At 45.5% G+C, this 12,274-nt stretch overlaps 1 protein-coding gene across 3 annotated transcripts in view; it reads right to left on the bottom strand.

Moving 5' to 3' along the window:
* SLC66A1 (solute carrier family 66 member 1) overlaps positions 1–12,274 on the bottom strand; it is a 128,523-nt gene that overhangs the window by 69,499 nt on the left and 46,750 nt on the right. The window lies entirely within an intron of this gene.

Genomic DNA, 12,274 nt, shown 5'->3' with positions numbered 1-12,274 from the left:
TGATGCATAAAAATGCCCTATTATGGACAGACTTTAAACTGACAGTTACTGAACCCACATTGAGGAAAGACGTGGATATAAATAGCAGAGTGAGTACTGTTAACACTGTTTACTCTATGGAGAGAGTTTACTCTGCACCACACTGTCTGCAAATAAACTCTCATTAGAAACACACCACAGTATTTTAAAAATGATCTACTAAGAACAATGTACAATCTATGCAAAACTTGTTTGAACAGCAACTATGGACGTAAAATAAACTAGGTCTGAGGGATGTCTGAAGGTGTTAAAGATCATATTAACTGCAGCCTTCATACTGTGGTGAAATGTTTCTGTGGTGAAAAGTTTACAGTCTTCTGAGGCAAAAGAAGCACATGTCCATAGGATAGTACTTGGTACACCAGTCTTTTATGTTAAGTAGAAATTGTAATGCGATTCCGTCTAATAACTCAAGGCTGCTTACAACCCTTTATATGTAGCAATTAGAATCTTTGCCCTGCTGTAAACCTTTTCTGTAGTACAAAAAACGTGTGTGGTACATAATTAACACAAGTTTTCAAATGTCACCTGTACAAGGAATTAAGTTATAATGCAAAGATTTATAACATGTTCAATACTCTACACACCTATTGTGCATCAGGAGCACCTGCGTTTTGTAAACACTTCTACCAATTAGCTGGACACAGGCAGTACTAAACTAGGAAGAAAAGTAATATACTATTTACCCACCACTATGTAAACTATTAAACAAACTAACACATTTACTGGATTATGTCATTAGTGATCTAATAAGTGAGTTCATAAGCAGTGCCTGATGGAGGTGCAAGTTATAGTTAGCTCTGCTAACTATAACTGGTGTATTTCTGTGTTTTCTTTTTTAGTTCAAAAGATTCATGTTGTCATTGACAAATTCAACAAAATATAATGTTACTTTAAGTTTAGTCTCTTCCAGTGAATTTCTAAGGCTGTGTTTAAAAGTAAAAACAGATCTTTTTATCAGACCCAACTATAAAGCTACTTTAACCTTTGTTTTTTTCCAGTGAATTTCTAGTTTAAAAAAAAAGTAAATTAAGATGTCAATAGTGCTGCCTGGCGGGTGCGGGGAGGTCTGTAGGCAGGGTCTGTCTGGCATTGTCCATTGTGCTGCCCCCGTCCAAGCTTGCTGCCCCTAACCCCCTCCTCCTTGCCCTTCATCATACAGCCCTGTATGGCCACCGTTCTGGCACTGCCCTCCCACCTGCCCTGCACAGTTAACCTGCTGCCCCTACCCACCTCCTCCCTGCCCTCTAATGTCCGAGTCCATGCATATGCCCCTCCCTCCTGCCCTTCATGATACCATGTGCTGTCACTGCCCACCAATTGGCTGGATGTCCCTGAACACTCCTGCTGCCTTCTGTTGCCTGAGGCAATGCCCCTACTATTGCCCCCCCTGCTTAGCTTCCATGCCAAGCTTGCTGCCCCTACGCTCCTTCACCCTTCCCTCTGATGTCTGTGTGCATGCCTCTGCTCCCTCCTTTTTGCCCACCATGTTCTATGGACCTCCCACTGCCCCTCCTGTTTACTATGAGTGTTTTGGTGCACTGCCACTGCCACCTGCCTTGCATGGTCACATGGCTGCTGCCTATCCCTGCCCCTTCCACCCTGCCTTCATTTGTCAGAGTTCATGCCCCTATACCCTTCCTCCTGTCCTCCATGCCCCATTTTGCTGCCAATCCCTTCTGGCCTCCATGCTCTGTTGTGCTGCAACTGCTCCTCCTGCATGCCGTCCATGGTCTGTTCCAAAGCTCCTGCCCCCTTCTTCTGCCCTCTCTTGTCTGAGTCCAGGCCCTACCGCTCCCTTGTGCCCGCCCTGGTCCTCTGTGCATGGCCCTGCCCCCTCCCTCTTGCCCACCACGGTCTTTGTGCTGCCACTAACCCTCCCGCTTGCCATGCTTGGTTATTTGTGCTGCCACTGCCCCTCCCACCTGCCCTGTGTGGTTAGCTTGCTGCCAGCGACACCCCCTTCCCCCCTTTATTGTCCGTGTATATGCCACTATAGTCTCCCTGTTTCCCTCCATGGTGTGTTGTACTTCCAGTGCCCAAACCACCTGCTCTGCATAGTCAACGTGCTGCTCCTTAGACCCTGCCCTCTGTTATCCCATGTGCGGGCCCCTATTCCCTTCCTCCTGCCTTCTGTTGGCATGTCCCGCCCCGCCCCTTCTACCCTTCATGGTCCATTGTGCTGTAACTGCCCCTCCTGTCTGTCTGGTATAGTTAGCTAGCTGCCCTTGCCTCTTTCCCTTCTGCTCTCTACTGGTCCATGTGCATGGCCCATTCCCTTCCCTATTGCTTTCCATGATCCATTGTGCTGCACTGTCCTCCTGCTTGCCCCGTGTGGTGTATTGTGCTGCTGCAACCCCTGGCTCCCGCCCTGTAAGTTCAAGTTAGTGCCCCTGCCCACCTCCCTCCTGCTCTCTATTGTCTGAGTCCATACTCCATTTGTTCTGCCCTCTCTGGTCCAATGCATCATACATGCTGTAGTGTTGTGTGAGTATGAATGATGGAACCCTCCTAAAGGACTCCAAAGAGCTGTAAATTAAGTGTTAGAACATAGTGAAATGAAAGAAGGTTTAGAATGCTGAGTTTGCGGTTACACGCAGACAAATAAAGATGTGTAATACAAAACTCTGTGTTCATTGGACAGTACCTAGGCTGGAGAGGATACTACAACGGGCGACAAGGATGGGATAAGTAACGCTAAGATCGACAGTGCTCTCCCAAAGAGTTTGCTGTGGTCCAAGCAAACTGTTTGCGAGCGTCACGTGCACCTTCATCGAATTGCAGAATCGACAGTTGACGTATGTGGAGTGAAAGCGCAACTCCAGCCAGTGTGAGGCATTTGAGGATAAAGAAAGCTTCACTGTGGACTCTACGCATCATTGGTCAAGAAACTACTGGCAAGGTTGTACAGAAAGGTACTGGCTACTACGCAACATAAAGCTAAACAGTGAACGGAGTGATAATGCTAAAGGTGGCCACAATCAGATACAGAAGCAGCACTAGCTGACAGAACAATTGATAACAAAGCATACAGTCATTACACTAACTGGAGCCTCAGGCAGAAGAGCTCTACACCCTCAGTGGCGGGCGAGGAGACCCAAGAAGAAGCACAAGGCTTGTGCTTTCTGAGCTGTCCAATACCTGAAGTGCAATACCACCAAGCTGCCAGGTGGCTGCTCAACATGCTTAGCACAACTCCAGGAGTCTTCAGAAAGTGAAGGACTCCAATGCAGACCAAGAAAGTGGTCACAGTTCCATAGACTGTCAAAGATGACCCAGAGGCCAGCACATCACAAGCCTCAGAGATGGAGTACATGAACAAATTCACCAAGACCGCCAAGTAGAGTTAGAGAGAACTGCAGTCGCAGTGTCAGCCAATACCATGAATAATTATAAATCTGACACCTCCACCATCATTCAATTTCACCAAAATGCCAAATATTGGTGATACATGGGCTTCTTGGATGTAGACAGGTGATGATTTCATTGATGTGCTAGAAGAAACAGATAACGAAAAGTTTAAAGAGTACCTGAAGAATCTTGCTGCTGATGGTGTCATAAAGTCACAAAGAAAATGCTGCAAGATGATGAAGCTACATACTATCAAATTAAGGAAACTTTGAATATCAAGTTCAAACCAATGGCAAATGTAGATTACGAAAGGTACATTTTCAGCAAGAATGGCATAGAGATGGTGAAATCACAGTTGAATTTGTTGAAAGACTGAATACGCTCAAAACACTGTAGATTCAATTAATTTAATGATGAAGAAGCAATACGTCTCAGAGTTATTGACGGATGTCTGTCAGATTCATTCAGAGGACAAATGCTGAGAGAAACTCTTGGTCTGGAGTGAGTTTTCATGGTTGCCAGAGCCCGAGAGCACGTTGATTGACAAGCTGCTGACATGGAGGCAGGAGGTGCTCAAAGTGAGTCAGTCATGAACAGGAAAAGCTAGCAGAAAAACAAGACTGGAGGACACAAGGTGATGTCTCCAGGGAAAAAGGAGTTGCTTTTCAGGTGCAGATTTCCAAAGGAAGGTAAATGTCCTGCCACTGGACAGATATACAAAGGCTGTGGTAAGCAGAACCATTTTTTAACGGTTTGCCAGGCAAAGGAAAAAGTAAGTGCGTCACGATGAGACAACAAAGTGGCCAACCAAAAGTTCCAGAAGCAATGTTCGACGCACACCATCAAGGACAAGCAACAACGGGGCGTGGCCGGCAAGCTGGCCGATCGGCAGCACTAGGAGAGTGCTCTTGGCCCTGGCTTTTTCATCCTGCACTATCCTGCAGCCCCAGTGGACCTGGCGGAAGGGTCCTGGAGGTCCCTGGGGTAGAGAGGAGGGCACGAGGAGCAACATAAAACAAAGGAAAGTGACGCAATTGCGCCGCAGGGGTACACGTGTGGAGAGCGCCAGATCCCAAGATGACGGCCGCGGTTGCGATGCAAAACCAGGCTAAAGACAGCAAAGCATGACGGTAGAGCGGCACGGCCTAGGAGGGGGCGGCCCTGACAGGGGGGTCGTTTGCGGTGAGGAGTTGGTCATACTTTGGCCCCGCACACCTCCTTTCCCCCACCTGTGAATAGAGTGAACGGAGCTGGAGATGGGCCCTCCTACTGGCCTGGAGACCCATAGAGGTGAATTGGAAGCAGCAAGGTGCAGTTTTGCAGAGTCAGGGGTACCCCTGGCAGGAGATGAACATTGTGGCGGCTGATACGACGGAAAGTGTGGGGTGCCCCAGCATGGTTGTTTGCCTGCTGAGATGGGCGCCCGGGCTGCAAGAGTCTGGTGCTTACAAAGCTGCCCTGGACTTAAAAGGACAGTTTGGGCCCGTCGCTGGACTAGTGTTGGGGGTGCACACCCCTACTACGGTGTTCTGACTGGATGGCCCGTGTTATCCGGCTCCTAGAGTGCGGGCCGGCTGGCAGTGGGATGGATACACTGAGCCGCATAAGCTTGCACTGCTCCCGCCTGTGCCGGCGCCCACCCTGGAGTGGCTCCGTGAGGGTGAGGCAGTTAGAGACCGAGCGGCGGTGAGGATACAGAGATTGACCGCTTGAACTGCGCCTGGAAGTGTGGCTTCCAGCACCCAGCGTATTCATTTGTAGCTGGCGTACACCATGGGCAAAGACAGAGCGAATAAGGGAACGCTGCAAACCGGGATGGACCAATACACAGCGCAGGGTTCAGGAGCGAGTCTGCAAAAAGATCCCCTGGCCCCTTGGAGAAGGGAGTTAAGCCCACCGGGACACAATTCCTGGCTGCTATTGAGTCATCTAGTCATGCAATGCAAACTCAAATTGCGGCCATAGTGGTCGATGTCAACCTATTGAGAGCAGATTTGAGGGTAGTGGCGGAACGCTCGGTGGCCACTGAGCAACAAGTGACATGCATGCAGTCTGATATAGACACGCTGAAGGCCTCGGTTGCCAACCTCGAAATTAAAACGCGCAAATTGGAAGCGCAGGTGGAGGATGCGGAGGGTAGAGCGAGACGATGTAACCTCCGTACAGTGGGCTTCTCCGAAGGTGTGGAGGGGGCGAATGTCGCGGCCTTCTTAGAAGACTGGATCCGCAAAACGTTGCCTGATGCCCCCTTATCATCTGTATTTGTGGTGGAGCGTGCACACACAGGGCCTTTGCACCGCTGCTGGGAGCCCCTCCACGAATGATTATAGCTAGGTCCTTAACTATAGAGACTGAGACGTAATTTTACAGGAGGTGCGCAAGCATGGAGACCCTACATTTGAGAATCACACCATCCACTTTTTTCCTGACTACACCAGGGCGGTGGAGCTCCAAAGACAATCATATGCAGGTATTAAATGTAAGCGAAAAGAACTGGGCTATACTTATATGTTGCTGTATCCGGCCAAGCTGAAGGTTCTCCACGCAGGCCGCTCACATTTCTTTCAGTCTCCTGAAGCAGTGTGGGACTGGTTGGAGCAGAATGATGGGACAGGAACACCAGAATCCCTGCTTGGGGAAAAGTAGCGGGAGACCCCAAGTGACAGCAGTGTTGCATACTGCGGCACGCAGAAGTACCCGGCGCTATTGCACTGACCACAAAAGCCGAGTGATTGTTCACTCGGACGTGACCCTGAGTCTAGAACGTAAGAGACAAGAGCGTGAGGAGGCTAAACTGTTGGTTTAAACTGTCATGTTGGAGACGTCCTCGCGCTCCAGGTCCCCGTGTGTCACAGGCAGACTGTCTCCAGAAACGGAAAATGCAGACACCTGAGTGATCTACTGGACCTTCCGTTGTGGTTGGAGTCAAGTATTCTGGTTCTGGATTGATGCTTAGGGTCTTCCCTCTTTTGGTTCTCCTCTCTCTCTCTGACCCTCCTACTCTCCTATCTACTGATGCTTTTTGGTGCTGGGGGGGCGGGGGTCTGGGACGGCAACTGGACTGGGGGCCAAGGCGGAGTGGTAGGCCTGTAATACCCCCCTGTTGTTGTTTAACTTTTTGGGTACAGTGTGTGTGCAGGCTGGATGATTGGCGTGTGGTAGGAGTGTTGGAGCACAGTCCGGACCTGAATCTTGCTATCGAGTGGGGACGGCGATTGCTCCCCACTTCTGGGCTCTAGAAGAGAAAGCGGGGTACACACACAATTGGGCAGACACTAGTTGTGGGAGGTGTTTACCCGTGGTGGGATGGGGGGAATTTCAGTTCTAGTTGGAGTTAGAGTTGGAGTTCTGTTTTTGACACTGTGAACAATGTAAGCATTCTTCTGTTGAGGAGGCTTCGACTTATCTGGATGTGAGTGCACCGGGCCGGGGGACTGTGGTGAGGGGCTGCATTGGGGGGGGGGGGGGCAGTCGGGAACTGTAGAGGGGTGTGTGGATAGGAACAGAATATGGTGGGTACCCTGAAGCGTATAGTTACATGGAATGTTAGAGGATTGAATTCCTTTGTGAAGCTCTACAGAGTACATACATATCTTAGACGGCTTGGCGTACATATTGCTGTCCTACAGGAGACTCATTTGGTAGAGAATGAAGCGCAAAAAGTGCAGAAAAAGTGGAGGGGGCAGCTTTTTTCTGTGACTTATTCATCCAACGGTAGAGGGGTTTCTATTTGGGTTTGCCCCTGGGACTCCCTTTAAATTAAAAAGTCTAAAAGCCAATTTGCAAGGCCGATACATATTCTTACATGGAGTAATAGATAGCCGAGAGCTCTGCATTTTTAATATTTATGCCCCTAACACTGATGATGCGGGGTTCTATCATCAGTTCCAACAAGAATTAATACCCTACACTGGGATGCCCATTCTGTGGGCGGGTGACTATAATTGCGTCTTAGACGGGCACTAGATAGGGACCCGCCGAAGATGGACACTAAGACACATAACTGCCAAACTGCGGAACGTCATGAAGAATCTACATTTCATAGATGTGTGGTAAGAAATTCACCCCACATCCTAAATATTTTCTTGTTACACACCCACCCATAGGGCTTACAGCCCACTGGATCGATTTCTCCTTGCCAATGATGGCACACTTGACGGCCGCCGAGTTGTTTACCAGGTCCGGTTCCTATCGGACCATGCCCTCCTACTATTGTAATGTGAAACACACATACCCAAGCCAGCGATCCCTCTGTGGCATTTGCGTCCTGACTTACTTGGCGATCTTGAATATAAAAAAGATCTTCAGGGTGTGCTGAATGGATATTTTAGTGCAAATTGGGGTACGGCTACGACCTGAGGCATAGAATGGGAGGCACTGAAAGTAGTAATCATAGGGGAAAGCCTTAGTAAATCATATGGTATCAGGAAACGCCTGGACCAGGAGCTCACGCAGCAGGAGGACGCATTGGCAGCCATACAGCGCCAAGTAGATATTGGCAACGCTTCAGAGTTGGATTGCCTTGGAGTGCGAGGTAGAATAGTGGACCTTTGGGATAGATTACATAATTATGTCTGCCGGGATTATAGGCAGTGGCTGTTTCGGGAAGGGGACCGTTCGGGGCGTATGTTGGTTTGGCTCCTCCGGCAGGAACATCCCATCCCCATCATCCTGACGGTCTGCGGTTTTTCTGGGGAAAAGAATTTAGGACACTTACGGGTGAATTTGGAATATCTATACCTCACCATGGAGTGTGGGTATGACCCAGATACATGAGTACCTAGAAGGACTCCGGATGCCTTACCTTACGGATGCCCAGGTGGAGGAGTTGGAGGGGGAGGTGTCATTGGACGACCTACTGGAGGCTTGGGAGGTATTGCGTCCCGGAAAGCACCTGGCCCCGACGGGCTACCAGTCGAATTTTACCGAACCCGATGTGATTCTTCTGCGCTTGTTGGAAATACTTCAAAGCAGTACTTTTGATGAAGAGACACAGATGCTCGTCACAATGGATATTGAAGCATTATATACAAACATTCCACAAAATGAAGCTTTGGGAGTAATGAGTATATATTTGGATAACAGAGATTTGCCACATAAGGTCCCTACATCTTTTATAATAACCTTGGCTAAACTATGCCTTAAGAGTAATTTTTTTTCCTTTAGTGAAGATATGTATTTACAAATTAAAGGCGTAGCCATGGGCTGTAGCTTCGCCCTAGAAATTGCGAATTGGTGATGGACTATTTTGAAAAGAAATGGATATACTACAGCAATAACCCCTTCCGAAGACAAGTAGAACGATGGCTACGATATATAGATGATATCTTTATGATATGGGAGGGCAGTTTGGAGTTGCTATCATCCTTCCATAAATGGATTACCCATCTTACTCCTGATTTAAAATTTACGATGTCTTCAGATTCTAGACGCATTAATTTTTTTAGACTTGTGGATTTATTCAAAAGATGGCCAAATTGTAGGTAATCTGTATAAGAAACCCACAAATAGAAACACTTTACTACATTTCTCTAATAATCATCCACGCAATTTGAAAGAAAATTTGCGGGATGGTCAATTTCTGAGGATTTACAGAAACTGCACAAACTAAGAGGATTATTTTGAAAATGCTGAAAAGTTGGTATCCAGAGTAATAGACAGAGAGTACTTTAAGAAATTAGCTAAGGGTGCATGTAAACGAGGTTGGTATACCCAGAGGGAGTGTTTACTAACCCCAAGAGAAAAGAAAAAGGAAGTTCCCTTGACATGCGTCTTAACGTATAATCCAAATGCTAATCGGATTAGGTCCATTATTGAAAGAAACTGGAAAATATTACATCCATTAGAAATAAAAAAAAACCTCTCTTTTCATTTAGAAGAGGACGCAATATACGTGATGCACTGGTACATGCCTCCTTCACTGATCAGATAAAGAAAAAGAGAGACCTGCGTGGTATGTTTGATTTACCCCCTCTAATTGGTCATTTTAAATGTAACAACTGTATGGCATGTAAGTACACAGAAAATACGAAGAATATTGAAGTGAATGGTAAAATACACCAACAACTTCGTTTTTCAAATTGCAATACAAGAAATATAATTTACTCCATTAAATGTCCATGTATACTGACTTATATAGGACAGACCACACAACCAGTGAAGGCGCGTATCTTGCAACATATGTCAAGGATTAGATCAAAGTACGAAGTGCACCACTAGTTGAACATTACATAGGAAAAGGTCATAAAGATGAAGATATAAGTTGGTCAACCTTATATGTGGCAGAAAAAGGGAAACAGCTAATCAGTGCACCTCCGTTTTAGCTAGAATGGAGGCAAGACTTATTGAAAAATACAGTACAGCCAGAAAAGGTCTGAATGACCTTAACAAGATGTGGGCATTAATAAAGGACTAATCATTTTCAGTTCTTTAAAATGTCTTTAAAATACTTCTCCAAAAAAAAATAATCTTGGTCTTTCTAGGTTCTATTTATATTAAGTCCTGATCTTTTTTCTTGATTGTTTCTAGATTTTTTCTAGTTTATTTAGGTTTCAGTTATTTTAGGTTCTAACTTTTTCAATAATTTTTTCAATAGTTTTAGGTCCTAAAATATTTGTTAATCTTTTTGGTTCCTGTTTGTTCATGTTTGGATTGGAAGAAAAGTAAAATGCAGAAGTACAGTCTACAGCTGCAATAACAATATGTTAAGATGGCCGCACGTCAGTAGACGCTTGAACGACATTTGAAACAAAGTGGTCCTTTTTCAGTCCTTTTCAATGCTAGCAGGAACAAAAGTATACGCGCGGATCACCAGACAGGTAAGTCGAATGGCGGAAGCAGGGAAATCAGTAGTAAACGCTATTACACGCGGCGAGCTCCCACTGGAATAAACTGATTGCTTTGTGTAAGTAAACATTTAGTTTTATACATCCAGAGCGAATTACAATCGATAGAATGACTTTGAATATATTTTTTTGACGCTTGCAGAATAAGAAAATAGATTGCATTAACGGTGTTTGCCGTCAGTTACAACCACCATGGAATTGTATTCTACGTTAGGTTAGCTTTGGGCCGTGGTGCATGGAAAAAAATCAAAAATTAAACATTAAAAATCAAAACTAAAGAAGAGTGCAGAGATAAGTTGGATATCCTTTAGAAGTGTGCTGGTACATTCATTAATTTTAAAAAAATGCATATCATTACAGTAGAATAGACAATAAATATGCATGATTAGATGGGTACACCAAAAAAATGTAAAAAATGTTTAACATTTTTTAGCAGCATGGTGTTATTGTGGGTGCATGTATGGCTAAGGGGGTAATACACATGGTATGGTGAACAGGGCTTTTTATAACCCTGGTGGAAATGATTGTCATATGATTTTGATTATGTGGATTACAGAGTAACATATGGTTATACCGCACATGTAGGCACTGTCTTTTGATGTCCTGAAGAGGCCAAAAAATGTCAAGGCCGAAACACGTCGACAACTCTTATGAGGAGTGTTTTTGGAATTATGGAGTTATGAAAATGGGACTGTATTGCATATAAACATCAGGAACAAAGGACCTGGAAAAGGCAATACTATATATCATTACCTCAGGGCGGAGCGGCCATATGGCGGTAACCGCGTGGCGGGCGGCTACCGCCGCCCGCCGCGGTCAGAATGACCGCCTAAATGTTTTTTAACACATACTAGTCTGGTTTGATACAGAAGACTCAGATTTGGTGTGTCATCAGCTGCAGACATTTTTCAAGATGTCATTAGACGTATCATACAGCCTGTTGTGAATGCTTTCAACAATAGTGATGACTCGTTTTTGGAGCGACAGAGAAGGAACACAATAAAGCTCTCAGGTAAATGTGTTGTTTACTTGTTGATGCAGGTTCAACACTGAATGCTGAGAAATGTGAATTCAATAAGACAAAGCTAAAATTATTTGGCCATATCTTTTCTGATGGAGTCAAAACACCAGATACAGCTAACGTGTAAGTACTGTAAACTGCCAGTCCCCTGGGAGTTGTTTCTATGTTATGCTCATTCCCTCATATGGGAAGTTACTGTTCCAGACACATACGAGACTTTGCCACTGTGAGAGCTCCATTGACAGAGTTGCTGAAAAGGCATATTTGATTGCACTGGTCACATGAAAGCGAGCAAAGCTGTACGGGAATCAAACAAACTATTGAAAAAGCTACTGTAATGGCATATTTTGAACCAAACCTACATACAGACATTGTTAGCGCTAGCCCAGTCGAGTTAGGCGCAATCCTTGCATAGCACAACAGAAACTCAATTGCCAGAAGAGATATTGTGACATATGCAAGCAAGACTGAACGTGCTTATTTACACCCTAAAAAAGAGAGTTGAGCAGCAGTGTGGGCTTGTGAACATGTCCATGTGTTCCTATACAGAAAACCTTTTATGCACTGCATTGCTGACCGTCGTTGGCAATCCAAAGGCTAAGATGCCTCCGCGAATAGAACATTGGGATACAAGAGTACAACTACATAATTGTGCATCATCCAGGGAAGGATCAAAACCCTGCCAAATACTTATCCAGAGTGTCAATACAGTGTCAAGGTAACACTTCTAAGACAGCTGAAGCATTTCATTGTGATATCATACATGCCTGCTGCTATTTCGTTGGAACAAACTGTCAGTGTCAGGAGTGACGATAGTGACAGTTAAAACTGAAAGACATTTTTACACATCAGTCATAGAACCAACATACTCGAACTCTTACCAGTGACAGTAATACCAGGAGTTTAAAAATGTCAAAGATGAACTGTCCATGACACAAAAAGGCATTATCTATCCTGAGGGGTTTGAGAATTGTCATTCCAGAAAGTCTGCGACAACAGATAATTGAAGTGGCCCATG

Source organism: Pleurodeles waltl, chromosome 6 (genome assembly GCF_031143425.1).
Source record: "Pleurodeles waltl isolate 20211129_DDA chromosome 6, aPleWal1.hap1.20221129, whole genome shotgun sequence".
Taxonomy (NCBI): domain Eukaryota; kingdom Metazoa; phylum Chordata; class Amphibia; order Caudata; family Salamandridae; genus Pleurodeles; species Pleurodeles waltl.
Note: the sequence above shows the minus strand (reverse complement) of the source record. Positions and strands in the feature narration are given on the sequence as shown.